Genomic DNA, 21065 nt, shown 5'->3' with positions numbered 1-21065 from the left:
AATAGAAGCAATACTGTCAGTATGAGTAACAAGTAGTATTGCTCCTTGCATATGCTTATATCAGAACATTAACCTACTGAGAGTTAACAGTAAAATAAACCTAAACCAATACCTAGTTATTTATTAAAACAATTGTTAAACCCAACACAGGCATGCATTTAAGGAAAGATTTTAAAAAGTAAAAGGAACTCAGCAATCACAAACCCTGCTCCTTTATAAAAAAAACATTACCTCTGGCACTTCTAGTATTAGAGGCACTGCCTGCCCAGTGACATCTGTTTAATGGTCATGGTATCCTGAGTGTGGAAAGGCAGCATAGTCATTTTTTTCTCTAAATAAGGACCTGTATAACTGATCACACGAGAGTATTACTGTCTCTTTTAATCAGTGAAATTGACTTTCCTGTGAAGAGGCAGGAATAATATGAGAAGACCCTATGGAGGTTTAATTAATCCAAAAAAATAATAACTGTACTTTAAGGAAAAACATAGCCTTTTTTTTTAACATGTGTATACTGCAGTTTTATTTCAATGGCACAAACGAAGTTCATGTGTAGGAAATATAAATGAAACAGTAGAGTAAAAATAGCAGAGAACCAAAAACTCTAAAAAGGAAGTACACCTAAAGCACAAGAATTAGTGTTTAGTGTTTCATCTTCAGTTATGTTTGACACTTAATGCTTGCAAATTTTGAAACAAACTTTGAGATCATAATGACTCTTCTGAAGAGATTTCAGTACAAGCACTAAGATTTGGACATTCAGTTGGTTTGCAATTGAGTTGTTAGCTATTTACATAGTGTATAGTACAGACTTCTCACAGGTCAGATCACCTTCCTGTAATTAGAAAGGATCCCCTAAACTGCACTCAGCTTAAGACATCCAATGTACAAGGGCATGAAAACCATCATAATAATGTGGGTCCAAGTAACAGTTTTGATAAGGAAAATAAACAAGCTTCTGTTTCCCATTTTAATTACTGAAATCTCTAACAATGACAAAACTGTCACAGGACAGTAACTGTATACAGTAATTCGATAAAACAACTTGGAAAGAACACATTTAGCAATCTGAGATAATGCAGAATGACAGGAAATAAAACGTGATTCAACACTGGTTCTTTCTGTCGTTCTTACACAGACATCATGTTACTATTAGACCAAGGCACAAAACGTTTAGTGCATAAACCAGTTTCTTTTTTAAGATCTAGCATTCTTATCGTAGTCTTTTATCTTACTTTGGACCACTTGTACCCAATACTCTATCCTACTATAGACTGTTTAACTTAATCAACAAAATCCAAAGTGATTTCTGACTAGATTTATGGGGGACATAAACATTTATATCATCGGGACTTCCTTGGTGGTCCAGTGGTAAAGAATGCACCTTACAATACAGGGGACGCGGGTTCAATCCCTGGTTTGGGAACTAAGATCCCACATGCCGTAAGGCAACTAAGCCCACGCGCCCCAACTACTGAGCTCGCACGCCTCAACTAGGGCCTGTGTGCTGCAAACTACAGAGCCCACGCACCCTGGAACCTCCCACCACAACTAGAGAGAAGCCTGCGTGCCACAATGAAAGATCCTGCATGCTGCAACTAAGACCTGATGCAGCCAAAAATAAAAATAAATAAATAAACCTTTAATTAAAAAAATTCATATCAAAGTGTTTGCATAACCAAAAGTACAATAATAAAGATGAAAATGCCTATTTCTTTTAGAAAGTAGTACTTCATAAGCTTGCTGCATCTTTAATGTCTTTACTATTGGATGATAATTAATAGTTGGTAGAAAAAAAGAAATGTATACTTGAATTATGATAGCTTATCCATCACAAATTAATCTAAAAATGAAGTTTCTACAGAAACAGGAACTATCTTAACAAGGAAAAAAAATTCCTTCATTCAAACCTCTTTGAAGTGGTAATGGCTGCAAACCTGCAGCATTTAGAAAACTATGCTATCAACAAGATCTGTCTCATGAATTTAGATTAAGAAATCTAGAAAGCAGATGAAAGTGGATTATTTCTTCAAAATTTTAGTACAACTACTGATAACCAAAGATTTCAAAGCAAATATGGCACATAACAACTCAAGCATAAATCAGGATGGAGAGCCTGGAGAATTTCTGATTTCCTGAATTTTCAAAAAATTCTTGTCATTGCAACATACAGGATTTCTCCCCTATTTTAATCTTAGAAGTCTCAAAGAAAAGGGAGTGGATAACATACACACACACGAGTGCCCACACAAACACGCACGCGCACACACACATGCACACGGCGGTAAGTAGAGTATCTACTTCCTTCTTACCACCACCTAAGTCTATTAAAAGAAAATTATGCAGGACCCCTCGTTTTCCCTTTAATGATTTCTGTGACATTAATTGCTGCCATCATTGTTACTTTTTTAGTATTTCAACCTAACAAAAATTCAAAAGCAGCTTTGTAGTCAGGAACGTGCACCTGAACACCTGTAAAACTGCAGGGCCCCTAGGTAATAATAACTGCCAAATTCAGGGATCGAACTTTTGAGTTCCACAGTAAGATACAATGCATGTGAAGCTCAGAATCATGTTTCAGACCACTGAACTTACTGAAGTTAAAATACAAATAGCCAGAGACATGATGTAGAAGATAAGTACTTGGTTCTGTTAACATACTTATCAAAGTCACAAAATATTCCTCATTATTACTCATGCAGATAATTGAGAAAAAAGATAGTACGGAAGTTAACTTTAAATAAAAAATTATTCCTTCCCTTCCTCCCACTCCCCTATACTCTACAAAATGTTTTCCCTGGGACTAAGCCTTGAAAAGGCCACTATATATTAGTTTGACATGCATTACTGTCTGCAATTTAAAAAACTAATTTTGTGGAGGTTGTAATTACATTACAAAAACGTCTGCAGGCATTAATCTAAAAAAGGTCAAAAACCTACAGTAAATCTACAATATATTGTTTTACATTTGACCACTGGTTTGTGTTACGTAGAAGTCATAGATTTGGTAAAGCACTGTAACAATTCAGGAAGGCATCTAAATCTTTAAATGCTGGATGAATTTTATGTTTGAATCTACAAAATTGCATGAAGGCTAACTCGAGAGACTTCCTATCATTCTAAAATTCCTCACTCTGGACAAATCATTTCTAGGACTCTTTCTTATAAATATCACCCTTTGAAAGCAAATACAATTCCTTTGGTTCCACACTTTATGATCTTAACTACATAGGGCTGATCTCAGTTATTCATGGAATATTAAATATGATAGGAAGACAAACCTGAGAGAAGCGTTTACAATACAATAGCATAACTTGCTAAATTCTTCATCAGCATTCTCTGAAAAAAACTTCTCAAGCCTTTCTCCTTTTTATTTTAGCAATGGATTGTGGAAAATGTGCGGTTTTCTCTTGACATGAAAATATTTCATTGCAGTCATCTTGCCTGATGGGTTTAGTATTTTCTGCAAAACTGATACAGGAACTCCTATGCGACTCTCTTCCATCCTGTTGTAAAGGTCAGAAAAAAGCAACAAACTGGGAGGGAAATGGCTTATCGCCAGAGTAATGTCTGAAGGCTTTCAAAGTATGTTGGTTTTTCCCTCCTTCTGACTGTTTATTTCCATTTTCTTCTTACAGCTCACAAAATGTAGAGGTTTGTTTTTATTAACAGTTGCTGTTTGTAGGGTTTTTTTTTTTTCACTCGATTGAAGTCCTATCTCTCCTTAGTTTGTTTCTCTACACGGTGTTTGACTTGCTCAGTTCCTGCCTGATTGCATCAATGAGCTCTTCTTTTAGCTTAGTTAATTCTTTTCTCATTTCATCTAGAATGTCCTGCTTTAGCCTGTCATAGTCCAGTCCCTCTGTCTGGACTCCGTTGGCACTGGGCTGTGACGAGGGCACAGATTTTGGTCTGGAAATAACAGGTGACTTGCTGCCATTCATTGTATTTGTTCTTTCCCAAGGTTTTCTTGTCGGTTCAGGTGTACTTGTTGAAGAGGCCTTAGAAGTTAGAGACTCTGAATTTTCATTTTTGTCCTGTTTTTGTTCTTTTTGTATTGATCCCTTTTCAGCAATTCTCCTCCTCCTGGCCAGCAGGGCACTCACTTCTTCCATTAAACCACTACCCCTAAAGGAAGGGGTCCATTTCCAGGACCCGTATCTGTTTTAGATGACGCTGAATTCACACCAATGGTAGTCCCTCCGCTTGGGAAGGAGGCATCCTCCATGCGCAACAGTTTCCTAAGTTTTGCTCTAATAATTGCAGCTGCAAGTCCAGTTAAAGGGCGATTGTCTTCAGACAGGCATCCCGAAAAGAATCAGATGCAGGGAGGGGAGAAGCAGGTGGTGGAGAAGGAGGGGGTATATGATTAAGAGGTGGTGGAGGAGGCAGAGGCGGGGGCCCTGAGGTTGGAAGTGGAGGAGGCAGAAGGGTCCTGGGGGAGGAGGGAGCACAGTTGATGCCTGGGCAGGACCTAGTGGGAGTGGAGGAGGGGCTGGGGGTGCAGGTGGTCCCAAGACAATGTCCTGCTGGGCTGGAGTCTCGGCCGGCAGAGAGGTTGCCTGCAAGTCTGGCTCAGAAGCAGAGGAGTCGTCTCCACAGAGGCAGGGGCAGCAGCATTTGCCATTCTTGGCTCTCGCTCCCATTCCAGCTGCTCCCTTTCTAGCTGCTCTTGCCACTCTCGTTCTGGCCTTTCCCGGGCCCGTCTCTCCAGCCCCTCCAGCTCTTGTCTTTCCCTCTCCAGCCTTTCCCTTTCTAACCTCTCCCTCTCCAATCTCTCCCTCTAGCCTGTCCCACTCCAGCTCCTTTTGTTGCTGTTCTTGTAGTTGCCTTCTTTGACTTTCCAATTCTTCTTGTGATGGGCCATTCTGAACTTGGGCAGGTAGCTCTGTGAATTTTGTCTAGGCAACGTTGGCCGTTTCCTGTGAATTCAACACTTCTAAGGCATGCATCATGGCACTCGCGAAGACACTGGCATCTTCTTTGCTGCCAAAGTTGAGACCGTACACCTGTCTAGTGTAGTGTCCCCCCATTGGTGGAACGTCTGTGTTGCTTGATTGTACTTCAGCCCTTTAGGAATGGCACAATTTACCACGACCTGATGGTCCTGAATCTTCCTGCCCACCACTCAATGTGTTGTTCCATGTATGACGATATATATGAACTGTGCTGAACCCAGCTGAACCACCAGCTGGTACCCACTTTTTATTGGCATCATTGTAAACCATCACAGCAGCTCTTGCCTGACAGATACACTTAAAATAATAAGTGAACAGAGTATGCCATTCCGTTCTGGTCTGCAGAGTCGCTGCTGAAAAATCAGCTGATAACCTTATAGGAGTTCCCTTGTGTGTTATTTATTTGTTGCTTTTCCCTTACTGCTTTTAATATTTTCTCTTTAATTGTTGTCATCCTGATCACAGTGCAGCATGGTGTATTCCTCTGTGGGTTTATCCTGTATGGAACTCTCTGTGCTTCCTGGACTTGGGTGATTGTTTCCTTTCCCAGGTTAGGGAAGTTTTCAGCTATTATCTCTTCAAATATTTTCTCAGGCCCTTTCTCTCTTCTCCTTCTGGGACCCCTATAATGTGAATGTTAGTGTGCTTTATGTTGTTCCAGAGGTCTCCTGAACTGTCCTCATTTCTCTTCATTCTTTTTTCTGCTCCACAGTAGTGACTTCCCCTACTCTGCCTTCAGTTCACTCATCCATTCTGCTTCATTTACTCTACTATTGATTCCTTCTAGTGTGTTTTTCATTTCAGTTGTTGTACTGTTCAACTGTTCGGTTGTTCTTTATATTTTCTAACTCTTTGTTAAAAAACACTTGTAACTTATCTGTGCGTCCATTTTTCTCCCAAGTTCTTGGTTCACCTTTACAATCATTACTCTGAACTCTTTCTCAGGTAGATTGCTTACCTCCACATCACTTAGTTCTTCTGGGGTTTTATCTTGGTCCTTCATCTGAAACACATTCCTCTGCCACCTCATTTTGGGTTAATTACCTTTCTCGACTTTGGAGAAGTAGCCCTCTGTAGGAGACGTCCTGTGTGTCCCAGCAGTGCACTCCTCTCTTGTCACCCAAGGGCCAGGGGCCCCAGGGTAGTGTCCGGCCTGCATTTGAGACAACAGGCTGCTGGATCGTAGTTTTCTTCCTTCTGGTTTCTGCCTCCCATGGGTGAGGCTGGTCTAGAAGCTTGGGTAGGCTTCCTGGCGGGAAGGGCAGATGCCTGCCCACTGGTGGGTGGAGCTGGGTCCTGGCCCTCTGGTGGGCAGGGCTAGGGGCGTGTCTAGAGGCGGCTGTGGGATCAGGAAGTCTCTAGGCAGCCCGTCTGCTAATGGGTGGGGCTGTGTTCCCACCCAGTCAGTTGTTTGGCCTGAGGCGTCTGGCACTGACGCCTACAGGCTGTTGGGTGGGGCCGGGTCTTGTTAATGATGTCTGCCTCGAGGAGAGTTCATACAGGTGAACAATCCCCTTCTGCCACCAGCTTTTATGACCCCAGCATGAGCCACAGCCACCCCCCACCTGCCCAGGAGACCCTCCAAGACCAGCAGGTAGGTCTCGCCCAGGCTCCTATGAGGTTACTGCTTTTGCCCTTGGTCCCGGTATATGAGATTTTGTGCAATACCTTCAGGAGTTAAGTCTCTGTGTCCCCCAGTCCTGTGGAGCTCTGCATTAAGTTAAGCCCCGCTGGCCTTCAAATCCAGATGATCTGGGGGGGCTCCTCTTCCCAACACCAGACCCCCAAGCTGGGAAGCCTGATGGGGGCCTCAGAACTCTCACTCCTGTGGGAAAGCCTCTGCAGTGTAATTATTCTCCAGTGTGTGGGTCACCCGTGGGCGGGGGTGGGGGGATGGGGGGGATTTGATTATATTGGGAGTACGCCCCTCCTACCGTCTCATTGTGGTCTCTTCTTTATGCCTTTAGATGGTAGAAGATGTTTTTTTGTAGGTTCCAGTCTTTTTTTTAATCAATGGTTGTTCAGCAGTCAGTTGTGATATTGGTGTGTTCATGAGAAGGAGGTAAGCTCAAGGTCCTTCCACTCTGCCGTCTTGAAAGCCTCCAACATAGCTTTTTTTTTTTTTTTGCAGTATGCGGGCCTCTCACTGTTGTGGTCTCTCCCGTTGCGGAGCACAGGCTCCAGGCACGCAGGCTCAGCGGGCATGGCTCACGGGCCCAGCCGCTCCGCGGCATGTGGGATCTTCCCGGACCAGGGCACGAACCCATGTCCCCCGCATCGGCAGGCGGACTCTCAACAACTGCGCCATCAGGGAAGCCCCAACATAGCTTTTAATGGATTAACAATTTTGGTTGGGGTAACCTTGGAGAATTAAACATCAGAGTGATTAAAATTTAGACCAGCTAGTCAAAATGCTTTATCACTGATGATCCAAAATATTGATAAGTGGAATAAGTTACCCTGGGGGTGGCAGCACAATTGTAGAGTTCATACTGACGATAAGGTTTATGACCTTGATGCTGGATCAGTACATCCCAATAGTATAACTGCTATTAACAGTCTGTTCAGTGATTAGTAAAGTCCTGTTTGATCTGAGTTTAGACTGGAGTAATCCCAGTCGGTTTCTATTCTATATTTCTTGCAGTATGAAAGAACAAGAGAAATAAGGCCTACTTTACAAAAATGTCTTCAAACTAATTGATGATATATTCTCAATTCAATTAATTTATACATACCCCACTATAGAACAGGGTTTGTTAGGGTGGTAGAGCCCGGTAATTGTGTAAAACTAAAACCTTTATCCGCAGAGATTCAAGTCCTTTTCCTACGGAAATATTTATAATCTGCATTCTTTCTTTCACTAATTCTACTTTTACTAGCTGTAGCATTCCTCACATTAATGGAACGGAAATTCCTAGGCTATATACAAATCCAGAAAGGGCCACACATCGTCAGCCCTTATGGATTATTATAACCCACTGCTGATACAGTCAGATTATTTATTAAAGAAACACTATGACCATCAATCTCATCAATTTCTGTATTTATTATCGCACCAAGTCTAGCCTCAAGCCTGGCTCTCACAAGATGAATTCCTCTCCCCCTACCCTTTCCACTAGTTAATATAAACCTAGGTGTACTATTTATACTAGCTATCAAGCCTAGCCATTTTTTTCATCCTCTGATCTGGATGCGTTTTGGATTCAAAATACACAGTCACTGGAGGTCTCCATGCAGTAGCACAGACAATCTCATATGATGTAACAGTAGCAATTATTCTCTTATCAGTTCTAGTGATAAATGATCATTTACACTTACAGCAGTAATTATTACACAAGAATACCTATAACTAATTTTCCCATCCTGACCCCTAGCCAGAATGTGATTTATCTCTACTCTAGCAGAAACCAACAGAGTCCCATTTGATTTAACCTATATTTGGCTGCAGTGTAGAAAATGTAGGCTTATTCACCCTGTTCTTCCTAGCAGAATATGTCAATATCCTTATAATAAATATTTTCACAACAATCCTATTTTTAGGAGCATTTAACAACCCCTACATGCTAGAATTCTATACAGCCAATGTCATCATTAAAACACTCCTCCTAACAATCTCCTTTCTATGAATTCAAGCATCCTGCCCCCAATTTTGGTAAGATCAGCTTATATATCTCTCATGAAAAAATTTTTACCACTAACATTAGTCTTATGTGTATGAGAAGTTTCACTACCTGTCATCACATCAGGCATCCCACCACAAACATAAGAAATATGTCTGACAAAGAGTTATTTTGATAGAGTTAGTAATAGAGGTTTAAACCCTCTTATTTCTAGAATCATAGAAATTGAACCCACCCTTAAGAATTTTAAATTCTTCATGGTAAAGTCAGCTAACTAACTATTGGGCCCATACCCCAAAAATGTTGGTTTACATCCTTCCAGTACTAATAAACCCTCTTGTGTTTACTATCATTCTACTAACCATTATCTCAGGAATTATAATTGAAATAACAAGCTCACACAGGTTACTATTATCCCCATTCTAATTAAAAAAAAAAATTAACCCATAAGTGTGAACAATAGCACAAATACCAGCAGAAAATCTAAGGCAACCCAGTTATCTAATACTACCTGGGCTAAGGAATGTAGGGCTATCTGTTGTGCTGCAGTGCAGTCTTTTTGGCTGTTTGACTAGTGGTGGCTGATAAATTTCTGATCTTTTTGTTTACATACACTCCGGCATTAGGAACCAAGATTCCCAAAATATTTGCCACTGGTATCTTGGTATTTTGCTAACACAGATTGCTTGACTCTTTAATGAAGAGAGAAAGGAGATTCATTTATTTCCTGATATAGAGACAATGGGATAATATAATATTCTAATAAATATATACCTTCTATTTGTCAGCTATTAAGACATTTTTCAATTAAGGGACAGAGGGAGGGGGTCCTGGGGTAAGTATTGCTCAGTCTCTAGGGACTGAAGATAGTATCAGACAAGGAATGGCCATATTAATACGTTGAAGAATTTAAACCTGAAAGATTAGGTCAGAGAGAGGTTGGTCTGGGTGAGTGGTAACATTAGCAACATCTGAAAAGTCAGTGACAGGTATTATGAGGGGCCTATCCCAGTAGCTATGCTTTGTGACAACTTTACTAAAGAATTTTCTTTCCATCCTCAATATTGGGGCAAAAGTATAGCCAGAAGTAAAAGAGTAACTTTCAGTTTTGAGAGGGAGACAAACATTTGAATAACAGTTCAATCGAACCAGTAGGATGGTCTTACAGGCTTGGCCCGGATTCTTGGGTCAGCTGTCCACTGTTGTCATCGTCTTCTCGTCCTGGCTTGATGGTTGTTTTAAGGTGAGTTTGAGGTCAGCAGTCCCCTCTACAGACCAGTCTGATGCAGAGGCCCTTTTTAAGTGAGAAATAAAAATTGGAGAGTTAATTCCCTTCAGTTTTACTGTGCATGAGCCAGTTAAGAGTACCTGATAAGGATCCTTCCTTTTAGGTTTGAGATAGTCCTTTAAATGATATCTTTTCCAGTATGCCCAATCTCCTAGGTGCAGGTCATGGAGCATCTGATCTTCATCCAAAGATAGAACACTGTGATCGGCTTCAGAAGCAAGCTTGGAATATCCTTTTAATAATTCAATTAAACTTTACAATAATGTGACATAACAAAGTGGCATCTCAGATGTAGGCAGTAAGTACAACACCTCAGTACATATAAAACCTCAATATCCACGAAGGTATATCATTGAAACTTAATTTTTCTATATAAATTATCTTCATTTTGACCAAACATAGTCAAATTAAGACTAATTTGCTTGAAGAATAAATCTGGTTTCTATACACTTACCCTGGTTACTTACATAAGTGTAACTGATCATATAGGCCCTTTGAAATTTGGCTTTATTGCAACTTTTCATAAGGGATCTCAAATTGAACTTTTAAAAGGCCTCTCAAAGCCAGGAAAGCCATGCCATTAGATTCTACCTGCAATACCTACAGATTTAGGTGGATTCCTCTCTAACTATGTTCCAAAATATCTTGAGGTTCTCATTTCTGCCATGAAGTGGACTTCCTTTTTCACCTGGAAAGGCTGTGAGGAACCTAAGAGATTCTACATTCAGGAGGAATCAGGGAGAGAGAAAAGATAAATGCTTAAGTTCTGCTCACAAAGGAATAATTTACCAAATTGCTGTAAGTCATACTTTGCTTAAGGGGAAAGGTTTCCTTATATCTGGAAAACAAAGATGAAAAGCCAGTAATATTTCAGACAAAAAATCATAAAAATTATAATCATATTTACAAGCTCATTCAATCCCATATAATTAATTTTTGTTCTGCTTGAGTCCAGTTTTCCCATTAGTTTTGGTGACCTTGCCTGATGATTGAGGACATTTTTAAAAAGTTTTTGAGGTTTTTGTTAAGGCTTATTTGATTTGTCACGTGAAGTGGGTGCCTTGTTCGCTGGAGATTGTGGAAAGTATACCCCAAGTGGGAAACACATTTTCCAACAGTTTCTTTGTCATTTTGAGGGCATCAGCCTTGCAGCCAGGGAAGGCCTTAACCCATCAAATAGAAATGGGGTTTGCCAGGAAGCCAGGAAAAGCCAAGCAGCCATCTTGGTTTCTCATATCCCAGACTGTTTAATTCACAGCTATTGTTGACCCATCTTAATTTCTCTGATTTAGGAGCAGACTGTTGTCGTGTTATAAGGACATCAGGATGGCAAAAGCCTGACAATGAGGTGTTAATTTTTTGTAGACACAGAATGGACTTCACCTACAAGTGCCATCAGCTGTGTTGTTGCCTTTGCATGAAAGAGCAGAGCATCTCCCTAATACTCGGGGGTTCAGTCCCTTTAGTGTGAGCCTCGATTTTGATGACAAAGAAACATTCTATGTCAGGACATATAAGATTTTCAGGCATTTCATATAATTTCTGGAACATTTACACTATATACTTATAGACATAAAGAAGGCTTAATGTTGACAATGCTTCCCATGTCAATTATGACCAAATAAGCATAATTAGTTGAATATCTCTCTCTTTGAGACACTTCAGGACAGTATCACTTCATTTTCCATTAACTACATCCATTTTCTTTCTTCAATCCTCCTTTTACTGAAAACACACATCTTTTTTTCCTTGAATACTCAAATGTTTACCTTATTATTTCTACTAACTTTAATTACAATATTTAACCCTTGAAAACCTTAATCCCTAACAAAAACCAAGAAACAGTACATTGTGAACTGTTATACCAGCGTTTCCTGATTGGCAAGCTTATCAACATATTTGAACAACCTTTAGAAACATACATTTTCTCATAGCATGATTTCTTTTCTCATTGTGGTACAAGACATGTGTCCAATAAACCCAAACATCTTTAGTTTTTCTCTGATAAGACAAAGTAGGTAAATTTAGACATGCTGAGCAATTAATGTTTTAGTATTTTTATCTTAATTGGAAATGATCTGGATAGTTAGTGAATTCCCATCATTTAATTTAATTTAGCACAACTCCAAAGTTTCAAGTTACCCAAAATCTGGAGAAACTCTTTTTAGGTATACATACCATAAAGCATAATCATTTTTAAAGAGTTCACCTAAAAGCTTTTATCCCATTTATCTCAATTTTATTACTTATGAAAATACCACCATACTAAGTTAATTTTCTTGTTGACAAATTTTGTAACAGAGGTAGCATGAGCTTATTGACTTTTAGGAAACCTAGGTACCAAATAAAAGTATTATACTTCATACTGACGACCCTAAAGGCATGTTTGTATTAATCAAGTCAACAACTTAAACTTATTTTCATGTACTGAAGATTAATCCTAGATCGCATGCTCCTCTAAAAATTTGGGTTAGCTTTTTGTTACAATTAGAAATATCTGATTTGTAAATGCGTATTTTTAAGTCAATTAAATAGAGCTCTTTTATGAATTCTTTTTTTTTTTTTTTCCGGTACGCGGGCCTCTCACTGTTGTGGCCTCTCCCGTTGCGGAGCACAGGCTCCGGATGCGCAGGCTCAGCGGCCATGGCTCACGGGCCTAGCCGCTCCGCGGCATGTGGCATCTCCCCGGACCGGGGCACAAACCCGTGTCCCCTGCATCGGCAGGCGGACTCTCAACCACTGCACCATCAGGGAAGCCCTATCAACTCATTTTGATGATATCATCTGGAAGTAGAAACATACTTGTAACGTACATACAGACATACACACATCCAGATAGATACAGATATCTCATAGTTTTCCTGCCTGAGGTTTAAAAAGCCTTTTTATTCCCTTCAGTTTTACATTCCACTAATTGAGCCAAGGCTGTAGTCTCAAACAATGTGGGGTGCGTTAGCACTTCAAGGACATGGTAAGAGTCATAATTACAAGTTTTCTCCTAGGAGTACTTTTATTCTTAGAGTCAGAATTTTGAAAAGATGTTGTATCAAGCCAGCTTCCTTTAGTTGTGCACACAAAAATCAGTTTTGAATGTCAAAAAAGTTCCATCCTGGCCATTTTTGGATTAGGTAAGTACTTGTAAGTATTAGCTCCATACCAACTGTCGAAGCCAGCTAGAGTGTCAGTGGGTGGATGCCTGCCTGGGAGCTGGTAGGTTTTAGAAGCGCAATTTCCCGCTTTCTTCTAGTTTCATTCTGTTATAAAGTACACATCTAAAATTAAATTTAAATGTCCAATTTTAAGCCATTTTTTAAAAAAGTCAGCCAACACAGTTCACTCCAAAATTTCTTCCAGGCCTTCCTGCTTAGAAATTCCCCCAGGTCCTCTCCCTGGAAACTTACCCCTAGGACCTCTTCACCTAGGAAATATACCAGTATCCCCTTAAGACTCCAAGTCTTAAGATAACAGCTCAAATAAAAGTCAAACTGTCACTTAGCACAAGGAGATCCAGATAAGAGGAAGAACTCACCAAAGCACCTGAAGGGTACTTTGAAGCCAGAGGGGCTCAAAGGGCCCAGGCTTGGTCTCCCGAGCACCGGTCCAAAGTAGATCCAGGTGACCTCAGGCGGGTTTTTCTGATATCCTGCCAACTATGCCAAGTAATTTCAGTGAAAATAATCAATAAACAATCTAGAATAGGAATAGAAAAGAGTTTTGTTTTATAAAAGAGCCAAACTGAGGACTATAGATCCCAGAAGACAACATCTCAGGTAACTCTGAGGAACTGCTTCAGAGAAGTATGGTTTTCAGTACAGTTTTATATCTTGTCAGAACAAAGACATTAAAGCCAGGGATACATTCCTTCAAGATTTCAAAAATAAATAAATAAAAAAGAAAAAGAAAACTACACATGTACACAACAAGTCAGTATGGCCTTGACACCTGGGAAAGAGTCTTATCATTGAAGGGTCTTACCAGAATTGGCATCCCAGGAAGGGAAGCATTTAATCTTTATTTTTAACGTGGACATTCTTTACTTCTGGTCAGTGTGCCCTTTTCTTTAACATTAAAGCAGGTGAACAATGTATGTTTGATAGCCCACAAACTGGCTATTTTTAAGTTAGCATAAAATTTGAGTTAAATCATGTATAAGCCAGAATGACTTCCCCGTACCTCAATATGTGAAAATTTCTTTTATCGGTGCAGAATAACGCTATCTTCTTACTATTTATGCCCAGCTCATGTACTGCAACACTGTCATTATCACACACATTAAACAAAACACCTTTCAACACAATCCTTATCATTACCATCATATTATCACTGGGAGGTCTCCCACCCCATCAGGGTTTTTACCCAAATGAGTAATTATCCAAGAGAAAACAAAAAACAATCACATCATTCTGCCAACACTAACAGCCATCAGAGTACTACTCAACAGGTATTTCTACTTTCGGCTGACATACTCCATGTTACTAACTATACTCCCTTCAATAAATAACTTAAAAATAAAATGACAATTCAAACATACAAAACGAATAACCTTCCTATCATTACTCATCCTCAATATCCACACTATTACCACCCTTAATACCCATTCTATCAGCGCTGGACTAGGAATTTAGGCTAGTATAGACCAAGAGCTTTCAAAACCCTAAGCAAGTACAATTTACTCAATTCCTGAAAATAAGGATTGCAAGACTCTATCCTACATCAATTGAATTCAAATCAAACACTTCAAGATAAATCCTTACTACATTGCTGGGCTTCTACCCCACAAAATTTTAGTTAACAGGTAAATTCTCTAGTCAGCTGGCTTGAATCTACTTCTTCCACCATCAAGAAAAAAAGAGGTAGAAGAAGAGCCAGCAGAGCTGAAGCTGCTTCTTTTTTTTTTAATTGATTTTTTTTTTTTTTTTTTTGCGGTATGCGGGCCTATCACTGTTGTGGCCTCTCCCGTTGCGGAGCACAGGCTCCGGACGCGCAGGCTCAGCGGCCATGGCTCACGGGCCCAGGCGCTCCGCGGCACGTGGGATCCTCCCAGACCGGGGCACGAACCCGTGTCCCCTGCATCAGCAGGCGGACTCTCAACCACTGCGCCACCAGGGAAGCCCCTAAAATAAATTTTTTTATACATCTTTATTGGAGTATAATTGCTTTACAATGGTGTGTTAGTTTCTGCTGTATAACAAAGCGAATCAGCTATACATATACATATGTCCCCATCTCCTCCCTCTTGAGCCTCCCTCCCACCCCTCTAGGTGGTCACAAAGCACCGAGCTGATCTCCCTGTGCTATGCGGCTGCTTCCCACTAGCTAGCTGTTTTACATTTGGTAGTGTATATGTCCATGCCACTCTCTCACTACATCCCAGCCTCCCCTTCCCCACCCCACCGTGTCCTCAAGTCCGTTCTCAACGTCTGCATCTTTGAATTTGCAGTTCAATTTGTTGATTCACCCCAGGGCTTGACAAAAAGAGGGCATAACCTCTGTCTTTAGATTTACAGTCTAACACTTGCTCAGCCTTTTTTACCTGTGTTCACAAACCGCTGATTATTTTCAACAAATCACAAAGATACCAGGACTTTATTATTTGGTGCTTGAACTGAAATAGTAGGCACCACTTTAAGTCCATTAATCCGTGCTCAGCTAGGCCAACAGAGTGCTGCTGGGAGCTGACCAAATCCATAATGTAGTCGGAACATGCATTTGTCATAATTTTCTTTATAGTTATACCTATTATGATTGGAAGGTTCAGAAACTGGCTTCTCTCCGTAATAACTGGGGCACTCAATTTAGCATTTCCCCGAATAAATAATATAAACTTTAGACTACTTCCCCCATCAGTCTTACTCCTACTCGTATCATCAATAGTAGAAGCTGGTTCTGGTACCGGTGGAACCATATATTCAGCCCTAGCCGGCAGTCTGGCCCATGCAGGAGCCTCTGTCCACCTCACCATTTTCTCCTTACATTTAGTAGATGTTTCCTCAATTCTTGGTGCTGTTAGTTACTTTTATTACTGCCATCTTTAATATAAACCACCAGCCATTATCCCAATATTAAACACCATTATTTGATCTGCCCTAGTTATAGCCATATTACTATATCACTCTCAGTTCTAGCAGCTGAAATTACCATACTGTTAACAGATCAAAATCTAAACACTGCTTTCTTTTCCCCTACAGGAGGAGACCCAATCCTACACCAACAGCTATTTTGATTCTGTGGTCACCCTGAAGTCTATATTCTTATCCTACCAGGGGTCAGAATAATCTCACATATCGTGACATACTATTTGGGACAGATATGTGGGAATATATGGGAATAGTATGAGCCATGTCCACTGGCTTTCTAGGATTTATCTTGTGGGCCCATCATATGTTTACCGTAGGAATAGATGTTGACCCATGAGCATGCTTTACATCAGCTACCATTGCTATTCCTTTAGCAGTAAAAGTGGCTGATTAACAACTCTTCATAGAGATTATGATATAGTATAGCATAATGAGACTTATGCTTTATTTTTCTTTTTACAGTAGGTGGTTTAACAGGAATCATCTTAGCCAGTTCATCCCAGGACACTGTCTTCCACAATACAGACTACGCAGTAGCACATTCCAGTATGTAATGTGAATGGGAGCAGTCTTCACTATTATAGGAGGCTTTGTACACTGATTTCCAATAACCTCAGGTTATACACTTCACATGAGCAAAAATTCACTTCACAATTTTATTTGTAGTAGAAAATATGATTTTTTTTTTTCCCCTGCAGCACTTTCTTGGCTTTTCAGGGATGCCACGACTTTACTCCAGCTACCCTCAAGCACACACAAGAAATATTTCACTCATTCATCTCATTAACAGCAGTAATGCTAATAATCTTCAAATTTTGAGATGTATTTGCATCTAAATGAGAAGTTTCCGAAGAGGAACTAACGACTACTAACCCAGAATGGTTACATGAATGCCCTCTACCATATTCTATACTTGAAGATCATACCTATGTAAATTTAAAATAAGAAAGGAAGGAACTGAATCCTCAACCAGTTTCAAGCCAACACACATAACTATTGGTTATGTGTGTTTTTGCTATTATGTTTTTGCTATTTTGCTGTTTTTGCTAGCAAAAAATTATGTAACTTTGTCAAAGTTGAATCATAGACAAAAATACTGTATAACACGATGGCAAATCCATTTCAGCTAGGCTTTCTAGACGCAACATCACCTAGTATGGAAAAACTTTTACATTTTCATGATCATACATTAATAATCACTTTTAAAATAAGTTCTCTAGCCCTCTGTATTATTTCATTAATATTGACAACTAAACTTACTCATGTACACACAATAGATGCACAAGTAGAGACAATTTGGACCATGTACCGGCCATCATTCGAATCTTAATTGCCCTATCCTCATTACAAATCTTTTACATGATACATGAAATCAGTAACCCTTCCCTAAACGTAAAAACTGTGGGTCATCAATGATACTGAAGCTATGAACACACAGATTATGAAGATTTAAATTTTTACTCCTCTATAATCCCCACATTAGATCTAAAACCAGGAGAATTATGACTAATTCAACAACGAAGTAGCATAGTCATTGAATATTAGTTTAATCTGAAAATGTTTTATACTCGTGAGCTGTTTCTTCTTTAGGCCTAAAAACAGATGCTATTCCAGGACACCTAAATTAAAGAACCATAATATCGACAGGACTAGACCTGTATTGTGGACGCTAATCAGGAGAAATCATTTTCCTTCATTCAAAGACAGGATGGAGGGAGATGGCGTGAGCCACGGGGTGAATCCAGAGCCCACAGAGGATGCGCTCTCTGAGCTCCAGGACAGGAAGGGGGTCTCTGGGGTCCCGGGCCACCCACCACTCCCTCCTGAGCGGGGTCTTGGGAACATTCTGTCAGTGATGTGGCAGCCTGAGCATTTGTCACGGCCCTCACGCTGTGGCCCGCCCCCCAAGCTCCAGGGATCGCATTCCACACTCTGTGGGTCCCCCCTGCAGGGTCCTTCCTGCTGCAGGAGCAGAGACCACCCAGCTAGCAGCCCTCTCCCCAACCAGCAGGAAGAGCAGGTGGAATGCGGGGCACCAGAGGAGTCTCACTCACTCAGACATCAGTGCCCCAGGGCTGCCAGCGTGGACAGCAATGATGCAGATGACGAACAGCCCAAGACACGGGAGCAGAGGGCCCCAGAGGCGGCTGGTCAGGTCCTGGCTCATCTGTGCCCCGCACACCCTGTCCCTCCTTCAGCCTCTTCCTCACACGCCCTCTCCCTAAATATAGGGTATTCAGATGCAAACAAGCAGAGCTTCGATGGGCAAACACTGCAGGATTCCACTCAAATAGGGGCCCAAGAGTCGACAACTCATGGACCTAAGTGGTCGTTGGTAGCAGGGCTTCGGGAGGGGATGGAAGTGAGACTTTCATGGTCGTGGAATTTTCTAGAGATGGTGGTAATGGCTCCACAACGTGAATGTACCTGATGCCTCAGAAACATGCACTTAAAATGATGATGATGGTAAACGGTGTGTGATGCGTGTTTTATTTCATTTAAAATTTTAAAATGTCTGGTTAACTGAGACTCCAGTCTGACCCCTTTGTTACAAATGTGCAAGGTCAAAGCACTGTCCCCCACCTCGGGCACATGGCATGTGGAGGACCATTATTAGGGGGGGCCAGTCTGGTAACTGAGCTCTGTCCACGGGAACCCAGACAGCAGCGACCCCATAGATAAGACATATGATCTGCTATGATATTAACATGATACCACCAAGGGTTGTCACTCAGCAGGAGGACCACCCTGCTCAAAGGTGCCTGTCCTCATATGAATATGACAAGGTTAAGAGAAGAAAAGGGACCACAGGTTAATCAGGGCAACACCCTCAATTCGGATGTTGGAAATCTCAGAGGGGACAAGACACACTGCAGGCAAAGAGCAGACATGGGGTCTGCACATGAGCCTGACCCACACGTATGGGGTGAGCCCCACACAATCCCCAGACACCGCAACTAGGGTCACACATCCCCCTGGTCAGGATACCATGGCTGTGCTGCATGAGCCCCCAACGTGGGAACAAGCCAGGTCCCTGGGACCAGAGAAAGAAGTGTAGGGTCTGTCTCCTCTCCTAACACTTGCCCCAGAGAAGTCAGTCCCCTTCTGTTAACTTTTTTGTGCTAAAGTTGAACACACTACCTTGGTTCTGGCAGGCTTGGTCCTCTCCTGATTTGCTGGGGTGTTGAGAAAACTCACAGGACAGCAGGGCTGAAAGAGGAGGGGCAGGTCCGGACTCTGCTGAGCAGAGATGGTTGACCAGAAGGAGATTACAGAGACACATCTCACCTGCTGCCGATGGACCTCACACCTAGATCCATGTGCCCAGCAATCAATTCACCAGGTAAACCTGCCTTCCTACTCGCTCTGCATGTGCTGGTGAATTGGAATAATCATGAGGTAGCCCACCTGAGGAGTCTCCACCAGCCGCAGGGAAGGTGAACCTTGCAGGGGTAAGGACTAAGGCCCTTACCATGGCTCCTTTGGGAGGGCCATGTAACCACACTCAGAGCAGAGCACTGTCACCCAGACAAGCCCACCTCAGCTCCAGACCCCAGATGTCTGAGCACTGACATTCGGACAGAGGCGTGGAGCTTCTCAGTACTGAGGCCAGGCCAGGTCTCCATGTCCCCCTGAAGCTCCCAGGACAGAGGCCAGGCCAGGTCCCCATGTCCTTGCGCACAAAGAACACGGTCAGGTCTAAATATTCTCATTGTAGACAGCACATGGCCAGGTCTAAACGTACTCAGTGTAGACAGGACATGGAGCTGTCTAACTCTACCGTGCAGACAGAACTTGATCAGGTTTAAATTAGCTTAGGGCTGCTCTCCCAGGAGGCAAAGGTCACACATGTGGGGTCTCTCATCTCTGGACAGGGGCTCACCCTCATGTGGGAACCAGGATGTACATTTCTGGGAGAATAAATCAACATTGGGCTCGCACACTTTACCCACATCAGGAAACTAAACAAAATCTTTCTGACATTAAACATTTCAACGTGCAAAACAAAAACGTTACCAATTTCTCTGGCCACGTGATGGTCAGGATCCCGGGCTAACCCTGGAACTTCTTGCAGTGCAGCCCTGTCCAAGAAGTGGCCTGATTCCAGCATCCCAGGCCCCCAACAGGAGGCGGCCTCAATGGAAGCCCAGGAAGGACAGTGCATCCCGCGGGCCAAATCGGGGGATCACGCTCAGGGCAGCTGAGAGCACCGCGCACAGGTCCTGCTTCCCGGCAGCATGTGCCGGGGGGTAACGGCTCCTACAGCACCCAGCCAGGCTGCTTCGTGCACCAGGGCTGATTTGAGGGGCGCACACAGGGAGAGGCTGGAGCACAGAAGCCATCTGAGCGCAGAACTAATCCACTTTCTGTCGCTATGGGTTTGCCTGTTCTGGACGTCTCATGTTAGTGGAATTAATAAATTGTCCTTTTGTGTCTGGCTTCTTTCTCTGAGCACCATGTTTTCAAGGTTCATCCATGTTGCAGCCGATGTCAGCGCTTCACTCCTTTTCATGGCTGAGTTAATACTCCCCGCCCCCACCCACTTACTTTTAACTCTATAATTTATTGTGACTCCCTGCCCACACTGTATAGGGCTGATGAGAAATTCACCTCCTGTCATTCTTGGGCCATAACCTGCATTTTTAACCGACACCCAGGGGTCCTGTGCAGGAGCTGAAAGCCCAGCCCCACACGGTGCACAGTCATCCTGTGTGACCGGAGCCCAGGAGGAAGGGTGAGACAGGCCTGCATGTTTAGAGGACCAGCCCTGCAGTCTCATGTGAAACCAACTTGCTGGTCAGTGTCCTGTGAGAGCTGTCCTCAGGGTACCATGTGGGGAACACAGAACAGTTAAGGGCCACAGCACTGCCTTCAGTTCAGGCCCACCCACTGCAACTGTCTACTTGCAAAGTGCTGAGGCTGCAGGGGAGGGTCCTTCCTGCCTCTTCCAGCTTCTGGGGACTCCAGGCATCCGTAGACCTGTGGCTGCATCTCTCCCATCTCTGCCTTCACCTTCACATGGCTTCTCCTCTGTGTCTGTTATCTCCCCTCATCTTATAAGGACGCAGTCACACAGGACGAGGGCCACCCTAATGCCCTTAACTACTTACAGCACCAGGCC

General features: G+C 42.2%; 1 protein-coding gene and 1 pseudogene across 2 annotated transcripts in view; both read right to left on the bottom strand.

The window, feature by feature from the left end:
* The window catches only part of CHST4 (carbohydrate sulfotransferase 4), a gene marked incomplete at its 3' end in the record, with an annotated part of 208677 nt that overhangs the window by 84613 nt on the left and 102999 nt on the right, over window positions 1–21065 (bottom strand). The window lies entirely within an intron of this gene.
* Window positions 314–5988, bottom strand: LOC309977109 (protein enabled homolog; annotated as a pseudogene). The gene is made up of 2 exons: window positions 5917–5988; window positions 314–5345 (listed from the first exon to the last, which is right to left on the bottom strand). The product of its transcript is annotated as a protein enabled homolog (transcript).

The sequence above is a fragment of the Leucopleurus acutus genome (assembly GCF_964270905.1).
Source record: "Leucopleurus acutus genome assembly, chromosome: 20".
Classification (NCBI taxonomy): Eukaryota; Metazoa; Chordata; class Mammalia; order Artiodactyla; family Delphinidae; genus Leucopleurus; species Leucopleurus acutus.
The sequence above is the reverse complement of the archived record's forward strand: the minus strand, read 5'-3'. Positions and strand labels throughout refer to the sequence as shown.